The sequence below is a fragment of the Lactuca serriola genome, chromosome 8 (assembly GCF_051521515.1).
Source record: "Lactuca serriola cultivar US96UC23 chromosome 8, Lser_US96UC23_V15, whole genome shotgun sequence".
Lineage (NCBI taxonomy): Eukaryota > Viridiplantae > Streptophyta > Magnoliopsida > Asterales > Asteraceae > Lactuca > Lactuca serriola.
The window spans coordinates 98569985-98588094 of NC_136415.1; the positions used below are offsets into that span (position 1 = coordinate 98569985).

General features: G+C 34.3%; 1 non-coding gene across 1 annotated transcript; it reads right to left on the bottom strand.

The window, feature by feature from the left end:
• Positions 1–16211: 16211 nt before the first annotated feature.
• On the bottom strand, positions 16212–16292 carry TRNAL-AAG (transfer RNA leucine (anticodon AAG)). The gene has a single exon. It is a non-coding gene; the product is annotated as a tRNA-Leu (tRNA).
• Between the last annotated feature and the right edge of the window lie 1818 nt (positions 16293–18110).

The window sequence follows — 18110 nt, forward strand, 5'->3', positions numbered from 1 at the left end:
ATGTCAACATATACATAACCGATAAACATATGAACCCAGTAAAGCATACCAACATATCGATACAAACATTACCGAGTTTATTGACTGACAGCACAAAGCAATATACTCTCAACTCACTCACACTACATCGAAATATACAACAGATAAACATATATCTAGAAAACAGATAACAAGAAGATCTACTGATCACTAAGCATAACATCATCCTATAAACCATGATATCGATCTAACAGATCACCACATCATAATAACATATTATCACATATGAGGACACCTAATCCAATGGGCCAACCTTGGTTCCTTCGACCCGTAAGTATACTGATGAAATACTTACCTAAATCCGTTGATAATCAAATAACTGCTCAGACCGCTGAACCGGATAACCTTGTGCCAGCTATTAATAAATACAATATTAATCAATAATTAACCCGATAACCCAAAATTCGAGGCCCACTACATAAACTAACTTCCTAAAGGTTAAAAGATCATTTTATCCTTTTCTTACTCATTCCATAACCAAGGCCTAGCCTAAAATGCATAAAAATCCCAAGACCCAAAATGGCAATGCAAAGCCCAAATCAAAAGCAACAAAAATTATGACTTTACTGATGTGTTCAATTAAGTTCTATGTCAAACAAATCAGAAATCAAGAAACAATCTGTTAGACAATGAGTATGACTGTTTTCCATGTCCTTGTCCACACGATATCTTGAAGAACAGAAGATTATATGATCCCTTATCTAATGGACGCATCAGAGTTCGACAGCAGCCTTTTAGAGCTACGATTGTTAATCGGATTTTGAAGTTACATTGGCAGTTATATTTATTAGAATTATCCAAGTGGGAGACTTTTGGATTACGTGTCTAAGCCCATAACTATAATTGGTATGTACTTGACCCGATAGTAGCATGGTCCATTTCGGGTTGCCTTCATCAGAACAATTTGATAGGATGGATATTTAAGAAAGAGGTTATTTGTGATTTATTAATATATTATAAGTATAACATATTAATTGAGAAGTCATATTATTTAATTAAAATTGATCAAGAATTAATTTGGAATTAATTTAGTGATCAAAAGTGACTGATTAAATAAATAAGGACTGATTTTGTAAATCAGTGAAACATATGGTTTGGGCTAATGATCCATGATTGATTTGTGATGAACTAAGATTATGAGGTACTCCATGAAGTGTTAGTCCAAATAAATTGTTGGATCATAAGCCTAAGTGTAAGAATTAGGGTTTACAAATGGCTCTTGGAATTCTACACTATAAATGTGTTCCCTTAGCTCCAAAATCGGCACCCCCTGCATTTCAAGAAGAGCATAGCTGATTTTAGGTGTCTCATAAACCTCTCTTATATTTATCTAATTGTTATTGGTGTTTATGACTTGTTTGAGGCATCACACTTGGGGTGCTAACCTCTTCTAAGGCCAAGTTCTACATGCTGCATCAAAAGGTAATCTTTTAACTAGTTTTTATCATACATATATCAAAGTTGCATGCTAGTTAGGCTTCATGCTTTGGAAAAAGAATATTGCATGTATAATTAGAGAAAACTTAGATCCAAAAAATTAGGGTTGTATGTGCACCATAGGGATGTTAGAGTACAAAAAACCTAACAGTGGTATCAGAGATTAGGGTAGTTTTCTGTTATATTGATGCATTGGGTGATATTCAAAGTTGAAAAAGTCACATTTCTGGCCTCTGACTGATGAAATCAACTAGTCCAATGATCTGACTCGCTGAGTTCACTTACAAACTAGCAACTCGACGAGTTCAGTTCATGCACTCGACGAGTACGATCTTCTGCTTGCAGATTTTTGAGCTTTTTGGCTAGAATTGGATTAGGATCATTACCACAAACTGTTTTTTTTTAATAAAATTCATTTTTAATGATATGGTATTGGTTATCCTCATCCAATAACATGATGATTGTTAAATTTTAAGATAATTACTTGATTTTGTGAAAAATTAATTATTTGTAGAATTTGAAATTATCATGCTCAATGAGTAGTATTAGGTCAAATTGGTAAATGTTAAATTATATGATTATTTTTATTAGTTAAATTTGATCTAAATGTTTCTTGAAGAGTTCAATAACTTGTCCTCAAGTTATGAAATATGAAAAGTCTCGTTCATGAAACTTTAACTCCTTAAGTTATGGAATTCAAAAAGTCTTGAAAAGTTTCATAACTTGCCCTCAAGTTATGGAAATTGGAAAGTCTCATTTATGTAACATTAAATTATAAAATTCTAGAGTTTTCTAAATAGTTTCAAAACTTGCCCTCAAGTTTTGAAATTTGAAGAGTCACATTTATGAAACTTTAATTCCAAACCCTAGAATTTTAAAAGTTTAAAATTCAACCCTATACTATTATAATATTAAAAGTTTAATACGTATATATGTAAGACAATTTAGTCTTAACGTTAGTACGCCTCATTCCCGAAGCTAGTCTATAAGGGGTGTTTAAGGAAGCGGCCTATAATATGACCGCCATTAGATATCTACTCTTACCCACTGCACTCTTGACTAGTGGATGATCGTTAGCCGAATGGGTAGGATAGGACATTAATCTTCATTAATAAGTATAATTATATTATAAAGTAACTAAACTTTTATAAATTCCCAATGTTAGTTATTTTAGGAAAAATGTGAAGTTGGTGCTATTCCATAAAATTGCACTTTGCACCTTGCTAAGTCGTTAGTGAGCGTGTGTGGTTAACTGACACACTAATTTGGGACTGGAAAGAGTGGCAAAGGGTATCTTGATATTAATCACGGATAAATGGAGCATGTGTGATTAACCAAAACATTGATAACGTGATAAGTAACATCAAGAGTACCAAGCACATTTGCATGGTTATTCACACCTTGTTTGTGATCATCGGTATCCCAATCACAAACTTGAAGGGCATAATCGAGATTTAAACATGTCATTGAAAGGTTTAATTAATCACAAAAGAATCTAGGAATTTCAATTCATTTAAAACTTAATCTTCATTTTCGTTTTTCATGATGGAAATTGGTAAATCATCATTTACCTACCTTCAAATATTTTACAATTGGATTACGGCATCGCTCTTCCGAATTGTAGAATATTATGTTGGGTCCTAGCCTTAATATTTCATTTGGGTGTTATATTAAGGATCCTTATCTAATCTAAACTTTGTCTTTCTTTTCAGATGTGTACTTCGAATACTACTTCAAACCCAATCCCTTCCGACTCTTTCTCCCTCATGAACTTTTGTGGGAAGGTCATCTTTGATGGATCGAACTTCAATGACTGGATTCGAAACATTTTCATGGTGATTCGCTATGAGGACAAAGAATATATTCTCGATAAGGAGCTAAAGGAGATTGATGAAAACACTGTCACTCCTGAACAAATTGCTACCATGACTTCTAGGCTTCAAAAGTCCTATGAGGACTTTTGGCCCTATGAGATGCACCAAGATTTGATGGAAAGGTACCAACAAAGTGCTCGGAAGGAAAGATATGAAATCATAGCCTCCATTATCACAACAAAAATGAAGGATGGAGAGTCCAACACGGCCCATTTGCAAAAGATGCAATGGTTTGTGGACCGTTTGCTGAAGTTGAATGTCAATTTTGGTGAAGAGTTGGCTATTGGCATTATCCTACACTCTTTACCTCCTTGTTATGATCAGTTCAGAATGACCTATCATATGAACAAGGAGGAAGTCACTTTAAGCAAGCTTCAGGGCCTTTTGAGAACTGCTAAGAATAGTTTGAAAGGCAAATATGTTATGTCTACTCCTACTACTGCCCCTGTCTTGGCAATTGGACATGGGAAGGGAAAGAAGAGGAAGGCTCCAAGGGAAAGTCCCATGATGGATCCTCTTGTAGTAGGACCAAATTTGGTCTGCTAAACCCTCTTCCAATCCAAAGGAAGTAGAATGCTTCCATTGTCATGGAAAAGGGCACTGGAAACGAAGTTGCCCCAAATACTTGCAGGACATAAAGGATGGGATGATCAAGCCCACCTTCGTAGGTATTTATACTATTCTATCTAATAATTCATCACATGCTAGTTCTTAGGTCCTTGATACAGGATGTGGTTTTCACATTTGTTTTGATTTGTAGGGTCTAAAAAGAAGTAGGGATGTGGAGCATGGGAAGATGAACTTGATCATGGGAAATTGGAAAGTGTCGCCTGTCACCAAGATTGGAGTTTATTCTTTATTGCTTAGTAGTGGGTTAAATTTAGAGTTGAATAATTTGTGCTACACGTCTGATATGGCGAGAAATATTATTTCTTTTCATGGTTTGTATAAACAAGGTTTTACTTTTTCATTTAATAATGAGATTGGTGGTATTAATGCTTATTATAATGGTAAATTTTATTTTGAAGCATTACCTTGTAATGGTATATATGAAACTGTGATGGTTGTAGATAAGTTAGGAAATAATGTGTTGCATATCGATTCGTCCAATGGTTTGGATAAAACATGTTTATGGCATTGTCGTATTGGAAATGTCAACAAGAAGTGCATAGCCCAACTCCAAAAGGACGGAGTGTTGGAGTCATTTGAATGAAATTCGGATGACACGTCTGAATCTTATTTACTTTGAAAGATGACCAAGTCGCCCTTCACTGGTTCTTGTGCAAGGGGTGAGGGTTTGTTGGATCTCATACACACCGATATGTGTGGAACCTTCATTTCCGCCACAAGGGATTCTAACCACTTTTATGTGAATTTTACTGATGATTATAGTAGATATGGGTATATCTACTTCATCAAGCATAAGTTAGAAACCTTTGAAAAATTCAAAGAGTTTAAACAAGAAGTGGAGAATCAATTTGGCAGGAAGATAAAGATGCTCTGATCCGATCGAGGTGGTGAGTATCTTAGTATCGAGTTCCAAGACTATCTTAAGGAATGTGGAATTGTTTCACAATTGAAGCCACCTAGGACACCAAAGCTTAATGGTGTGGCTGAGAGGCGCAATCGAACCTTATTCGAAATCGTTCGATCCATGATGAGTCTAGCTTTGTTACCTATCTCATTCTGGAGGTATGCCTTAGAGATTGCCGCCCATATCCTTAATCTAGTCCCAACTAAGAAGGTTACCAAAACACCTCACAAGATGTGGACAGGAAAGGTTCCCTCGTTAGCACATATCAAGGTTTGGGGTTGCGAGGCTTTCATAAGACAAGAGACTCACAACAAGCTCGAACCTCGTAGTGAACAATGTTTTTTCATCTGCTACCCACAGAAGTCCTTTGGATATCTCTTATATAGACCGAGTGACAATGTTGTCTTCATTGCAAGGAAAGGGGTTTTCCGCGAAAGAGAAATCATATGCCAAGAGGACAGTGGGAGGCAAATTGACCTTAAAGAGCTTCAAGAGTTAAGTGATGAAGGAACTTCAACCACTAGCGCTCAACCCAAGGAGGAAACTCCTGTTAAACTAGTTGACAAGTCCTTACCTATTAGACGTTCTAGTAGAGTTAGTGTTCCACATGTGTTATATGGTTTTCATATAACAACTGAAGGTGATACATTTATCAGTAATAGTACATTGGTGAATTTGGATGAACCTAACAACTATAAGGAAGCCATGGTAGGCCCTGAGTCTACAAAATGGAAAGAGGTGATGGATAGCGAGATTCAGTCCATGTATGACAATCAAGTTTGGAATTTGGTTGACAATGTACCAGGTCGTAAGACGGTTGGGTGCAAATGGATCTTCAAGAAGAAGACTAACATGGATGGGAAAGTACACACATATAAGGCGCAATTGGTTGCGAAGGCCTTTACTCAAACTCATGGAGTTGACTGTTATGATACCTTCTCACCAATAGCGAAGATTAAATCTATAAGGGTGATGCTAGCCATAGCTGCATTTCATGATTATGAAATATGGCAAATGGATGTCAAAACCGCTTTTCTTAATGGGAAGTTGGCTGAAGATGTTTACATGAGTCAGCTAGAGGGTTTTGTCAATGCAAAGTACCCTAATAGAGTGTGTAAGCTTGAGAAATCCATTTATGGATTAAAACAAGCATCTCGTAGATGGAATCTTTGTTTCAATGAGAAAGTCAAAGAGTTTGGTTTTTCGAGAAGCGAGGATGAGTCATGTGTATATGTCAAAGCTAGTGGGAGTACAGTTAGCTTTCTGGTATCGTATGTAGATGACATACTACTCATAGGAAATGACATTACAACCTTTTAGGAGGTTAAGTCCTGGCTTGGGAAGTGTTTAGCTATGAAGGACCTCGGAGAAGTGCTTAAATTACAGGGATAATGATATTGAGAAATAGGAGTAAAAGACTAATAGGACTTAGTCAAAGTACCTACTTGGACAAGGTTTTGAAGCGTTTCAACATGGAGGATTCCAAGAAAAGAGAATTGCCTATCCACAGCAATACCAAACTGAGTAAGATTCAGAGTTCGAGTACCGACGCAGAGATAGCAGAAATGAGTCGGATACCATATGCTTCTGCAGTTGGCTCGATCATGTATGCTATGACATGTAATCGCTCTGATGTAGCCTTTGCTTTGAGCATGGTTAGTTGATATCAAGGGAACACTGGTAAAGCTCACTGGACTGCAGTAAAGAACATTCTTAAGTACCTGTGGAGGACTAAGGACTGGGTCCTTACCCTCGGTGGGAGTGATGACTTGAGAGTGACATGGTATACTAACGCCAACTTTCAGACCGACAGAGATAATTTCCGATCTCATTCGGGCTGGGTATTTACCTTAAATGGAGGAGCAGTACCTTGGAAAATTTCCAAACAGGAGATTGTAGTTGATTCAACGTGCGACTCAGAATACATAGCAGCAAGCGAAGCATCGAAGTGGGAAATATGGCTAAAGAACTTCATCGGAGAGGTTGGAGTTGTACCTGCTATAAAGGAGCCTATGGAGATTTTCTATGACAATGATGGTGCAGTCACCTTAGCCAAGGAAGCAAGGGATCATGGAAGATCCATACATATCAACAAAGAATATCACCTCAGAAGACATTGAGTAGAAGAAGGACTCCTCGTAATGAATGGGGTATCGCCAGAGGAGAACCCAACAGATCCCCTTACAAAGGGACTAAGTAGGGTTAAGCACTTGCAGCACGCTAGGAGTATCGGTCTGAAAGAGATATTAGTTTAATGATTAGATAGACATTTATAAACTTGTAATAGCTAAAATGTATTTGATATTTGATGATTGAATAAAAGGAGATTCATTTATAAGTAGAGATACTATCTTGTGTAAATTATTTACTATTGTTTCGTTTTTGCATGTTTTGACTTCCAGAATAATAAGATTATTCAAACTATCCACATTCGATCATACTTTGAAAGTAGGTTATGAAAGTAGACTGTCATGAATGGGTTTTTTATGATTGTCTAAGGTGTTAGACATTGCAAAAGTTTGCTACAAACATTCATGAGTGCTCTTGAAATAAGATTTGAGTATTGTACTAAACTCATGCTCATATGAATCACTTCATGGAATTTATCACAAGTGATTGTGAGATGATAATATCATACAGTCTTCAAACCAAGATATATGAGGTGTTGATTACAAGTTGGTTGTACATTGATGATTTGAAACTACATAAGTAACTTGATGCTATAAAACGTATTATTGTGTATGATTTAACGAGTGGTTGGTACAAGCATATAACTCGAAGTTTATCTATTCCTTTTATCCTAAGAGGATTAAAAGCGATATCTTGAGCCCCTCGATGATTTTGTTTTGACTTATGTGTCGGGCCCGGTCAGAACTCTATTGAGGTGTTCAATTAAGTTCTATGTCAAACAAATCATAAATCGGGAAACAATCTGTTGGACAATGAGTATGACTTTATTCCATGTCTTTGTCCACACGATACCTTTAAGAACAAAGGATTATATGATCCCTTATCTAATGGACGCATCAGAGTTCGACAACGGCCTTTTAGAGTTACGATTGTTAATCAGATTTTGAAGTTACATTGGCAGTTATAGTTATTAGAATTATCCAAATGGGAGACTGTTGGATTAAGTGTCTAAGCTCATAACTATAATTGGTATGTACTTGACCAGATAGTAGCATGGTCCATTTCGGGTTGCCTTCATCAGAACAATTTGATAGGATGGATATTTAAGAAAGAGGTTATTTGTGATTTATTAATATATTATAAGTATAATATATTAATTGAGAAGTCATTATTTAATTAGTATTGATCAAGAATTACTTTGGAATTAATTTAGTGATCTAAAGTGACTGATTAAATAAACAGGGACTGATTATGTAAATCAGTGAAACATATGGTTTGAGCTAATGATTCATGATTGATGTGTGATGAACTACGCTTATGAGATATTCCATGAAGTGCTAGTCCAAATCAATTGTTAGATCATAAGCCTGAGTGTAAGAATTAGGGTTTACAAATGGCTCTTGGAATTCTACACTACAAATGTGTTCCCTTAGCTCCAAAATCGGCACCCCCTTGCATTTCAAGAAGATCATAGCTGATTTTATGTGTCTCCTAAACCTCTCTTATATTCATCTAATTGTTATTGGTGTTTGTGACTTATTTGAGACATCATACTTGGGGTGCTAAGCTCTTATAAGGCAAAGTTCTACAAGTTGCATCAAAAGGTAATCTTCTAACTAGTTTTTATGATACATATATCAAAGTTGCATGCTAGTTAGGCTTCATGCTTTGGAAAAGGAATATTGCATGTATAATTAGAGAAAACTTAGATCCAAAGCATTAGGGTTGTATGTGCACCATAGGGATGTTAAGGCACATAAAACCCAACAAAACCGAACTCCCAAATCATCCAAATAACATCACCCACACTCAAATGGGTATAAATCTCTTTTCCCAAACCATACGGAGACATTGCCTAATGTTGGTGTTACTCGATGTAGACTCCTTCTGAAGGATGCCTCCACCTTGTCCCATGGCCCCAACCTCAGGGTTGTCTAACATATTTCTAACGAATGTGTCGATACCATCCTGTTTCCCCCATGTATCCAAGGATTTCAAGATGGAGCTTTGTTGTAAGGATTTTCTATTCCCGGGCGCACATTCTTTTCTATTCTTAGGCCTAATCACCTGGAGTGTGCAACGAGGAAGAAGTAACAGACAGATCCATGCATCAACCGAACTAGGTTGGGAAATCAGCTTGTGAAGAGCTGTTTTCAAAGCCTGAGAAAAAGTGAGTGACAACTATGGGGGATACTCTTGACAGTGATGATAGGCGCTTTAAAAACACGATCAAGGAGCCCAACATCCAAAACCAAACCCCTAAGAACATTTGTTGTGGCCTCTTTAGAAGACGACTTACCGACAATGTAATGACTTAGGTCATCCTCTGTAATAAAACTCACAAGACCATCCGGGTGATGACAATGACGACTAAAAGCATGCAACATCATACACTTCCCACACATCCATTGACAAAAGGCCTTCAAAGTTTCTTCCACCGCCATAAATAAACCATCATCACTAGAAAGGGCTTCACGTAAAACACATTTACGATCTTCAGTAAGTAGAAGATGCCTTTTGATGTGTGAAATCATACGAACAATCCCCTTACTTCCCACTTCACCATTTTGGGCAACAATGGAAGCTTCTAAATAAGCACAGACAAATATCACTCGAACTTGTAGAAGAAGAAGAAGCCATATAAGAGAACAAGCCTCGAGGTGAAGCTTAAGCTACGAAGCAAGTGCTAAAAAGGAAGGAAATGAAATGGGACACCAACACACTGTTGGTGTGCACATGGAACGCTCAAACTAACCAAACTACATTATCTTGAACAATAGAGCTACAACAAGAGAAAAAATGGTTTGGGTATTTTATCAAACACTTGGTGGGAAACATAAAAAGCTTCTTGGATTTTCATCTTATTCAATTGAAACATCAACCTTCTTATATTAAAATCCTCGACGTTGGTTTCTTCTTGTATCTTCCCTCTGATTTCGACAGCATCAAGAAAAAAAAACGAAAATGCATTCTTCATTTGTTTTTCATTTTTTGGTTCGTTTTTTAGGGATGTTTGAAGGCTCTTTAAAAGTTCAACACGTCACAAGATATGTTTAGAAGACAAAGCTGTAGAACAAAGCGAATTGGCACATTTCAAGCTTGAAACTCCGGTTTGGATCCTCTTGTTTGATGGATCTGGCAGCCGAACAAGACCTTACCAAAATAACATTCACATTATGAAGTATTTATCAACTAGTGATGTATCCCCGCTTTTCAGGGCTGGATTTTCATTCTACTATTTCCAAAACGAAGCAAAGTATAATGTTATGGCATATACTCCAATGTAATTTTTTGGTTGTACATTATTCAAGGATATGGCTAATGCAAATTGCATATAATACAGAGGGAAGGGTTCAATGGTGAACTTTTGAATAACATTACAGGTAATCAAGCATGACATGCTGCATTTACACATGTGTAAGAAGACCTTACAAAAGACAGAGGAAAAAAAATCAATAAAGGGTAATTTAACCATTTATCATAATTACTGATCCAATTCCATCGACCAATTTCCAAACTAAAGACAAAATATCAATGGAATAGAATTAAATTCCATTCCATTTCTTGTCAAGGAAAATCAGGACATATTTACCTCTTTAGATTACAATTTTATTTACTACAACTGGAAAAAAGCGGTGATTGAAAACCTAGTAAAAAAGACGCATATATAACTGTACTGAATTCTAATTGGTCCGACACATTTATATGAAAGATTCATGACATAACAGCTATAAAAGATGAATATCGCTCTCTCTAGCTAACCTGGAAAAAGTCTACCTTTGCGGAGCCGGGTGACTGGAATCCTCTGAGGTCAGCTGAACAGGCTGACAATCGGCGTAGTTGCCTTCCCTTCCTAGTCCTAGATCCGAGTTACTAGCTTTCTAGACCGACGGTTGTAGGCCTCCCTCAGGTCGGCTTTAGTCGAGCTCCCCAACTCGCTCGACAACTTCTTGGGTTTCGGGCGGTGAAAAGCGGACGTGGGGACTCGGGCACATGATTTGGCCCCTATTTGATGTCATAAACACGAATTTTCATGTTAAATGAGCTAAACAACATGTTAGGGTAGATCACTTACTAGTTTGGGGCTCGGAATGGGCGGTTTTTGGATCGAAAGAAAGTTGTAGAGAGAGTGTGTAGAGAGAGAGTGAAAAGGGTGGAAATGAGGTTTACTTTCCCTTATATATGGGCTTGAGTAAAAAATGAAGATAAATAGCAAGTTGGTCCTACTAATTGGTTCACTAGGATCTAAATACCATAAAAAAGTAAAAATTGATTGAAACAATGATAGATTCAGATTTATATTTGATAAAAAAGATATCAACGAGGAATGATATATTCTGATTCATATTTCATAGGAAAACGCATTCACAAAAAAAAACATAAGTCGAAATACCTAAAGAAGTCAACACAGTTAAATAGTTAAATGGTACCTCGACCTTCAATACACTAATTCTATGGATAGCTTCATATTCTTTGATTGCCAACCCCTAATGCAATTCAACCTCCAAATGCTTAGTCTTTCGGGGGTTGTTTTACATATTGTTTGGTGCTTTTTAATACCTTGTGTTAGTAATATTTCAATAAACATTATGAGTTTTTATGTCCTTAAATTCCTTCATTGCTTCAAGCTTCTCATCCTTACATATTATAACACCAGGCGAATGTCCGCACGTTGCGCAGAAACACCTATATACTTGAAATCTTTACAAATATATGTTTTTTTAAATATAACAATAACGTTGTTGTTAAATTTGATATAATAATTCGTCACTAAATTGAGATAATATATTGATTATTTTGAATTATATAATAATATATACATCTATTATAACTATATAATCTCAACCGTTTGAATGACTTCTACCCCGCGAGTTACTCAGGAATAAAATTAAATATAATATATGGATTAATATTATTTATAGTTGTTGTTATTGTTAATTAATTTTTTCAAATTTATTTGTTTAATGTTTTAATTTTTATCATTATAATTATTTAAAACATCAAACATTGTTTTTTGATTTTAAAGGTAACAATATAATTATTTATATAGAGTGATATTTAACTATTGTTATTGTAAGTTATTTTAAGCTACTTATTTGAAATTTTTTTAACAATTATACAAATATCTTTAGGAAATATTTTAGTTAAGTCGAGATTATAATTAAGTTTTTGCATTTAGCACTACAATTTATCATTTTTAACTATTCACAAAATATTCATTGTGTTTTTTAAGTGGAAATGCAATTTATATTTAAATTGACACTGTAATGTTGTATTTAAATTAACAATTTAAGTATTTTGTCCAAACTATTTAAAAGTTGTAGCTTTAAATTGATAATGGTTTACATACAACATCTTATTCTAATAAATTAAGTATCATCTGTTAAAAAATAAAGACATAAATTTATAAGTAAAGGTAAATATGCTATTTTAATATTGAAATTTAGTTTATTTATAATTACACTTTTTGTTTTAATATTTATTTAACATTATTAGACCAACTTATAATCATTATTAGAAAGACAATATAATTTATCACTTTTAACTATTTACAAAATATTATTTGGTTTATTTAAGTTAAACTAAAATTTATATTTAAATTGATCCTGTAATGTTATATTTAAATTTATAATTTAAGTATTTTATACAAATTATTCAAAAATTATAGCTTGAAAATGATAATGGTTTACACCCAACAATATATTAAAACTAATAAATTAAGTATAATATGTTAAAAGTTAAAAAAAAAAACATAACTTTATAAGTAGAAGTAAATATTTTCCTTTAATATTGAAATTTAGTTTGTATATGATTATATTTTATGTATGATATTTATTTAATCTTATTAACCAACTTATAACCATTAGTAGGAAGAAATTGAAAAGTCATAGGAGTTTCAAATGAATGTGGTGAAAGGAAAAATGCATGGGAGTTTCAAATGAATATGGTGAAAGAAAAAATGCTAGCTTTATAAGATATATAGATATAGATATAGATATAGATAGATTACATTAGATTACATTTGCTTTCTTTTTCTACTTTGATAAAACTATCCAATGAAAGAAACACCAAAATGTTGATGTTAATACCTCTTCTGAGGATCCACCATAGAATAAGTTTGCTCAACCCTCAGGCGCTCCTCTTTCTGCAGTTTATCAAACTTCCTAGCATCTTTACCTTCAGGTCCTTAAAGGACTGTTCTTGATAATCCATCTGAACACAAAACATGAAAAAATACATCATTTTATCTAGATAACATTATGTAATAAACACAACTTGTGTTTGTATGTGTGTACCTCTTCCTTGTTTTGTTCATGGTAGCGTTGTGTTCTCTCCCTCACAATATGGTTTTCTTTTTCGGTTTTCCTCAGTCTCTAAGACACCAAAGTAAACGAATCTTCAACTACTAAAAAGGTATGCTATTATGTAGGCTTCAAAACAATTTGATTTAAAACGGAAAAGAAAAAAATGAAAGTAAACTCTTTTTGATTAAAAATTTTGAACCGATACTGCTAAGACTTATACTCATCAAAATTCATTAATCCAATAATCTTATTAACAAAACCAAAAACATTTTTTCTGGAACTTTTACTACCAAAACCAAATACTACTACAACATTTATACCAAAAAAATCACATTTAAGTTGTTCATCTAGCTATACAAAACATGTTTTACCAAGATTTGGGCCCATATCCTCCTTCCAAACTACCTACTTGTCTTGATACATCTTTTATTCTATTACAAAACCCGAATAACATAAAAGTTAAACTAATTTGCAACCTAAAACCAACATGCCAACATAATTTATAGCTCAAATTTATTAGAATTTGTCTTCCATGGCCATAATAGTAGACAAAAACCAGCCACGTGGATCCACCAGCAAAAGTAAGTCCAACTTGCAGGGATTTGATGCATTCGTTATTTGGTGAAGGATCACATAGTTGTACATTTTTTTGTGAAATAAATCAATAGAAAATGAATAAATAATTGAAAATTTAGTGAGAAAGATGTTAAGTAGTTAACATGGAAAATATCACAAAAGCGACCAACAGGAATGTTGTTATACAAAAGCAATTTTTTATCCTTTAAGTAATATAAGACTCTCAACGAAACCTCATTTTTTTTATCTATCTTCATTAAAACCTTTGATTGTGATTTTAATTCACTGTTTGCTTACCGCTATATCTTTCATTGTCATCACTATATGAAGCAAACACATTTAGGGTACTTTCTAAATCACACCAGATTCTATCAATTCTAAAAAACAAAGTCGTAATTTCCGAACAATAAAAATACGTGGCATACCTGCTGAAAGGATAACATAAATTGGTGTTTTGGTCTTGTAGGCCTTCAATTTCAAGATATTAAAGCTGAATGAGAAAACAGGCATCAAATAAATATCAGATAAAATAACTAATCTTTATTATTTGGATCATAAATATATAATTGAGATGTCCAAAAGAGCGAAAATGGATGAACTTTAAGAGAAATTGAATTTGGGTTTGGAGAGAAGAGAACAGAAGCAATCACCTGAAGGAAAAAATGTTAAAGTGTTGTTTTTAAACATTGTCTACTTCAACTAGGTTTTTCATCGAATACATGAAGTACGGGTTTGGTGACACCATCGCACCTGATCAACAATAAAATCGAAACCAATCTTCCCTAGTCCCGATCACCTTCTTTACGTCATCAACCATCAAACATAAGGCATGCGACATTTTGACTGGCATTCCTCCACCCCATCGTGCTCGTCCCTTACCCATGCGCCATACATATCCTTCATAGCCTACACATGTACACCGCATTCAGATTACTACTAACTAAATAGAAAAAGAAGTGAAGGAAATAAGTAGATGAAGAACGGAATCAAAAATTACATGAAAAATTAAGCTGTCGAGAAAAAATATCTAACAATTAGGAAGAAGATAGCAAAGAGAAAAATCTTGAAATCTATATATTTCTATTTCTCTATCCAACCATCGTCTGTAGTTTGCCAGAGCATGGACGAACCCTAGATAGAAAGACGTAGGTGGTAGTGATTGGTCCGACGACTTAAGAAGCATGAGGGAAATCGACGACTTAAAGGTGGTGAGTATCCGATGGGGTAGCGGGAGAACCAGAGAGGATATAATGGCTCTAAACCGGCGGTACTAACCCGACAACACCAGGAAGTGACAGTTAAGCATAGTTGACAAACATAGAAACAAACCCAAATTAGGCTTCTTAATGTCAGACGGAAGCAAGTAAGAATTGCTATAACGTGATTAGAAATTGTTTAAAGCATAAGAACACCCCACAAAAAAGAATAGATACTAACCTAAAATGCATTGATTGGAACATTTCCTACACATAAGAAGTCAATGTCTTCCTCAATGGATGGCAACGACGTCGATGTAGATCGGTGAGGGTTTCCAGCAAGCCAGAACGTTGGTGGAATGGGAATGGAGGTTAACGCCACGATCGATGGTAAAAGAGACGTGAAATCGACATTCGAAGTAAGGAAGAAGGAGGTGATGATCAGTAAGGAAGAAAGGGAGAAGAAGAAGAAACCTAGGTTTCTTGATGGGTGGAGATTAGAAGTAGATGATGAAGGTGGGTGGACACCCATGTGGAAGATGAGGCGTCGGAGGCGAAAATTGTAAAAATGGAGAAGCCATTAAAAGTATCGTTGGTGGAAGAGAGCTTCGATCTTGTAGAAAACAACGACGATTATCGGTGGAGGAGGCAATGGTTAAGTAGACGATTATCTGATGGAGGCCGTAAGAGAAAAAAGGAAACAAATGAGATAAGGTGGGGGAGAAGATATTGAGGTGGTGGAGTATATGTTCTGTTGTTTGATTGGAAGCATTGGGCGGTGGTATCAGACCAATGAACGGTGGAACATAACACCAGTCATGAACACGTAGAAACCATTAAGAAACGCAAAGAACACCACGGAACGCAAAGAACACCACCACGTAGATTGTAAACCTAGACCTAAATGCACGTGTAACCCATTATCTCAAACAACACAAAAGAGTAAATAAAAAAACAAAAAAATAATAAAAAAAGAAAAAGAAGAAAAAGAAATGTTTTATTACTATTTTATATTGCAAAAGTGATTAACCAAGCTCCAAAAATAAAAGAAGAAAAATAAATGTTGGCGGTGGGATTCTAACCCCCTCCCTTACTAAGCTCCAAAAAAATAAAAAATTATTGTTGACAGTGGGATTTGAACCCACGCCCTTTCGGACCAGAACCTTAATCTGGCGCCTTAGACCAACTCGGCCATATCAACTTTGATACTATTAGCTTCACATTAATATATATTCTTACTTTTGTGTTTTAGATTGGATGAACATATTTTATTAATGCTATAATCTTGGTTATACTATATAAACTGTAGTCAATTTTGTGAATATCTCCAAATAAAAACTAATCAAAGTACTTTCTTTTACATTTTATTCTTAATGATTGCATGTTTATACCAAAGATGATTCACAAACTTGTGACAATTTATTATCACATGTCTAGTTTCAAAGGAGTGAAGATGAATTGGCCACGTAAAGATGTATAACCCACTATACAACCGATTAGAGCAACCTTCCTACATGATTTCTAAAAATTCAATTCAACCATGAAAAATCCTAATTTGTATTTGACTTTGGACTAACCCATAGTTTGGTCATACTTTAATATATAAATGTTATGATAAAAGTATTCAAACTCGAAATTAACAAACAAAAACAAACTAATATAGAAATTGCATATATTTATGAAACAGTCACATATCAAAAAACATATTTGTAGATCTATAGTGAGTGAAACACAAAAATATGTAGATTGATGTCTGCGAATTGTAGTGTTCTAAGATAGAAGTTTATATGGTATGGATCTACCTAGAAAATACAAAATTCAATTAAAAAAAGTCTTGAATTTATTGAAAATGACCATGCTCCTATTTGTATTAAAAACAATTTTGAAGAGAATGTATGTGTGTTTCTCGGTCCTTAAATTATGTCGATCTTCATTTATATAGGATTTGATGGTGGTTGCAGACCACCAACCGAAAATAACTGTTAAAAACCATCAAACAGTTAATTCCTTAATTAACAAAATTTAGTAAATAAAAATAAATTTTGAATTTATAATAAAAATATATTATTTAGTTAAGAAAAGCCTAAGAACCCTATGTTGACCGTTAATATATATTAAATTCAAGTCTTCTTCTAGCCACATAGCCCTAAAGACTATTACACCACAACCTAAACCAATGTGTTTAACCCACTAATTAATCCATTTAATAAAGTTTGGGGAAAATGTTTCCACTTCCTCGAATGTTGGACAAGCTTCATATGTTAATTTAAAGACCGGAGTTCCAACAATACTTTGTATTTTTTATTCAACATCAAGAATATTTTATATTTAAATAGAAAATAAGTGAATTTTGATATTCAAATAACGGACACATGATATATTTTCTATTCAAACATCAAGAATACCTTATATTTAAATAGAAAATAAGTGAATTTTGATAACATGATATGATATGCATCTAAAAATGTGTCGGTGAATTTGAATCTTTCATAGTTAGTATCATTTGGATCTACTTTGTGGGTAGGGACACTAGTACTAACGGCGACATACACTATTAACGGTGTGTAGGTTAAGCTTTGAGATATCGCCGCTAATATTATATGTCGCCGTTAATACTAGCATCGCCATTAATAATGTGTGTATATCATGCCTAGCATGCAATAGCGACGACACTAGTATCAACGGTGAAACACATTATTAACGGAGCTCAAAGAAAAAACTCAAGGCTTAATCTTTTAAGAACGTTATCTTTGAGCTCCCATACTAACTCGGGTTGTATTTTCCGAAAATAATTAACATTATAGTATAAATAAACACGTATATGATACAACTATAATTAAATACTTACATAATGCTCATCGGCTAAAAGACTGTCAAATACCTTGTTCTTATCGTAGTAAGCATTATAGAATACATTTACTCTACACTTGTTTTTTTTTATCATTAAAAATTAGATTATATTTTAAATAAACGATTACATATATTGTAACTTATCTTTTTTTTTTAACAATCACTATTG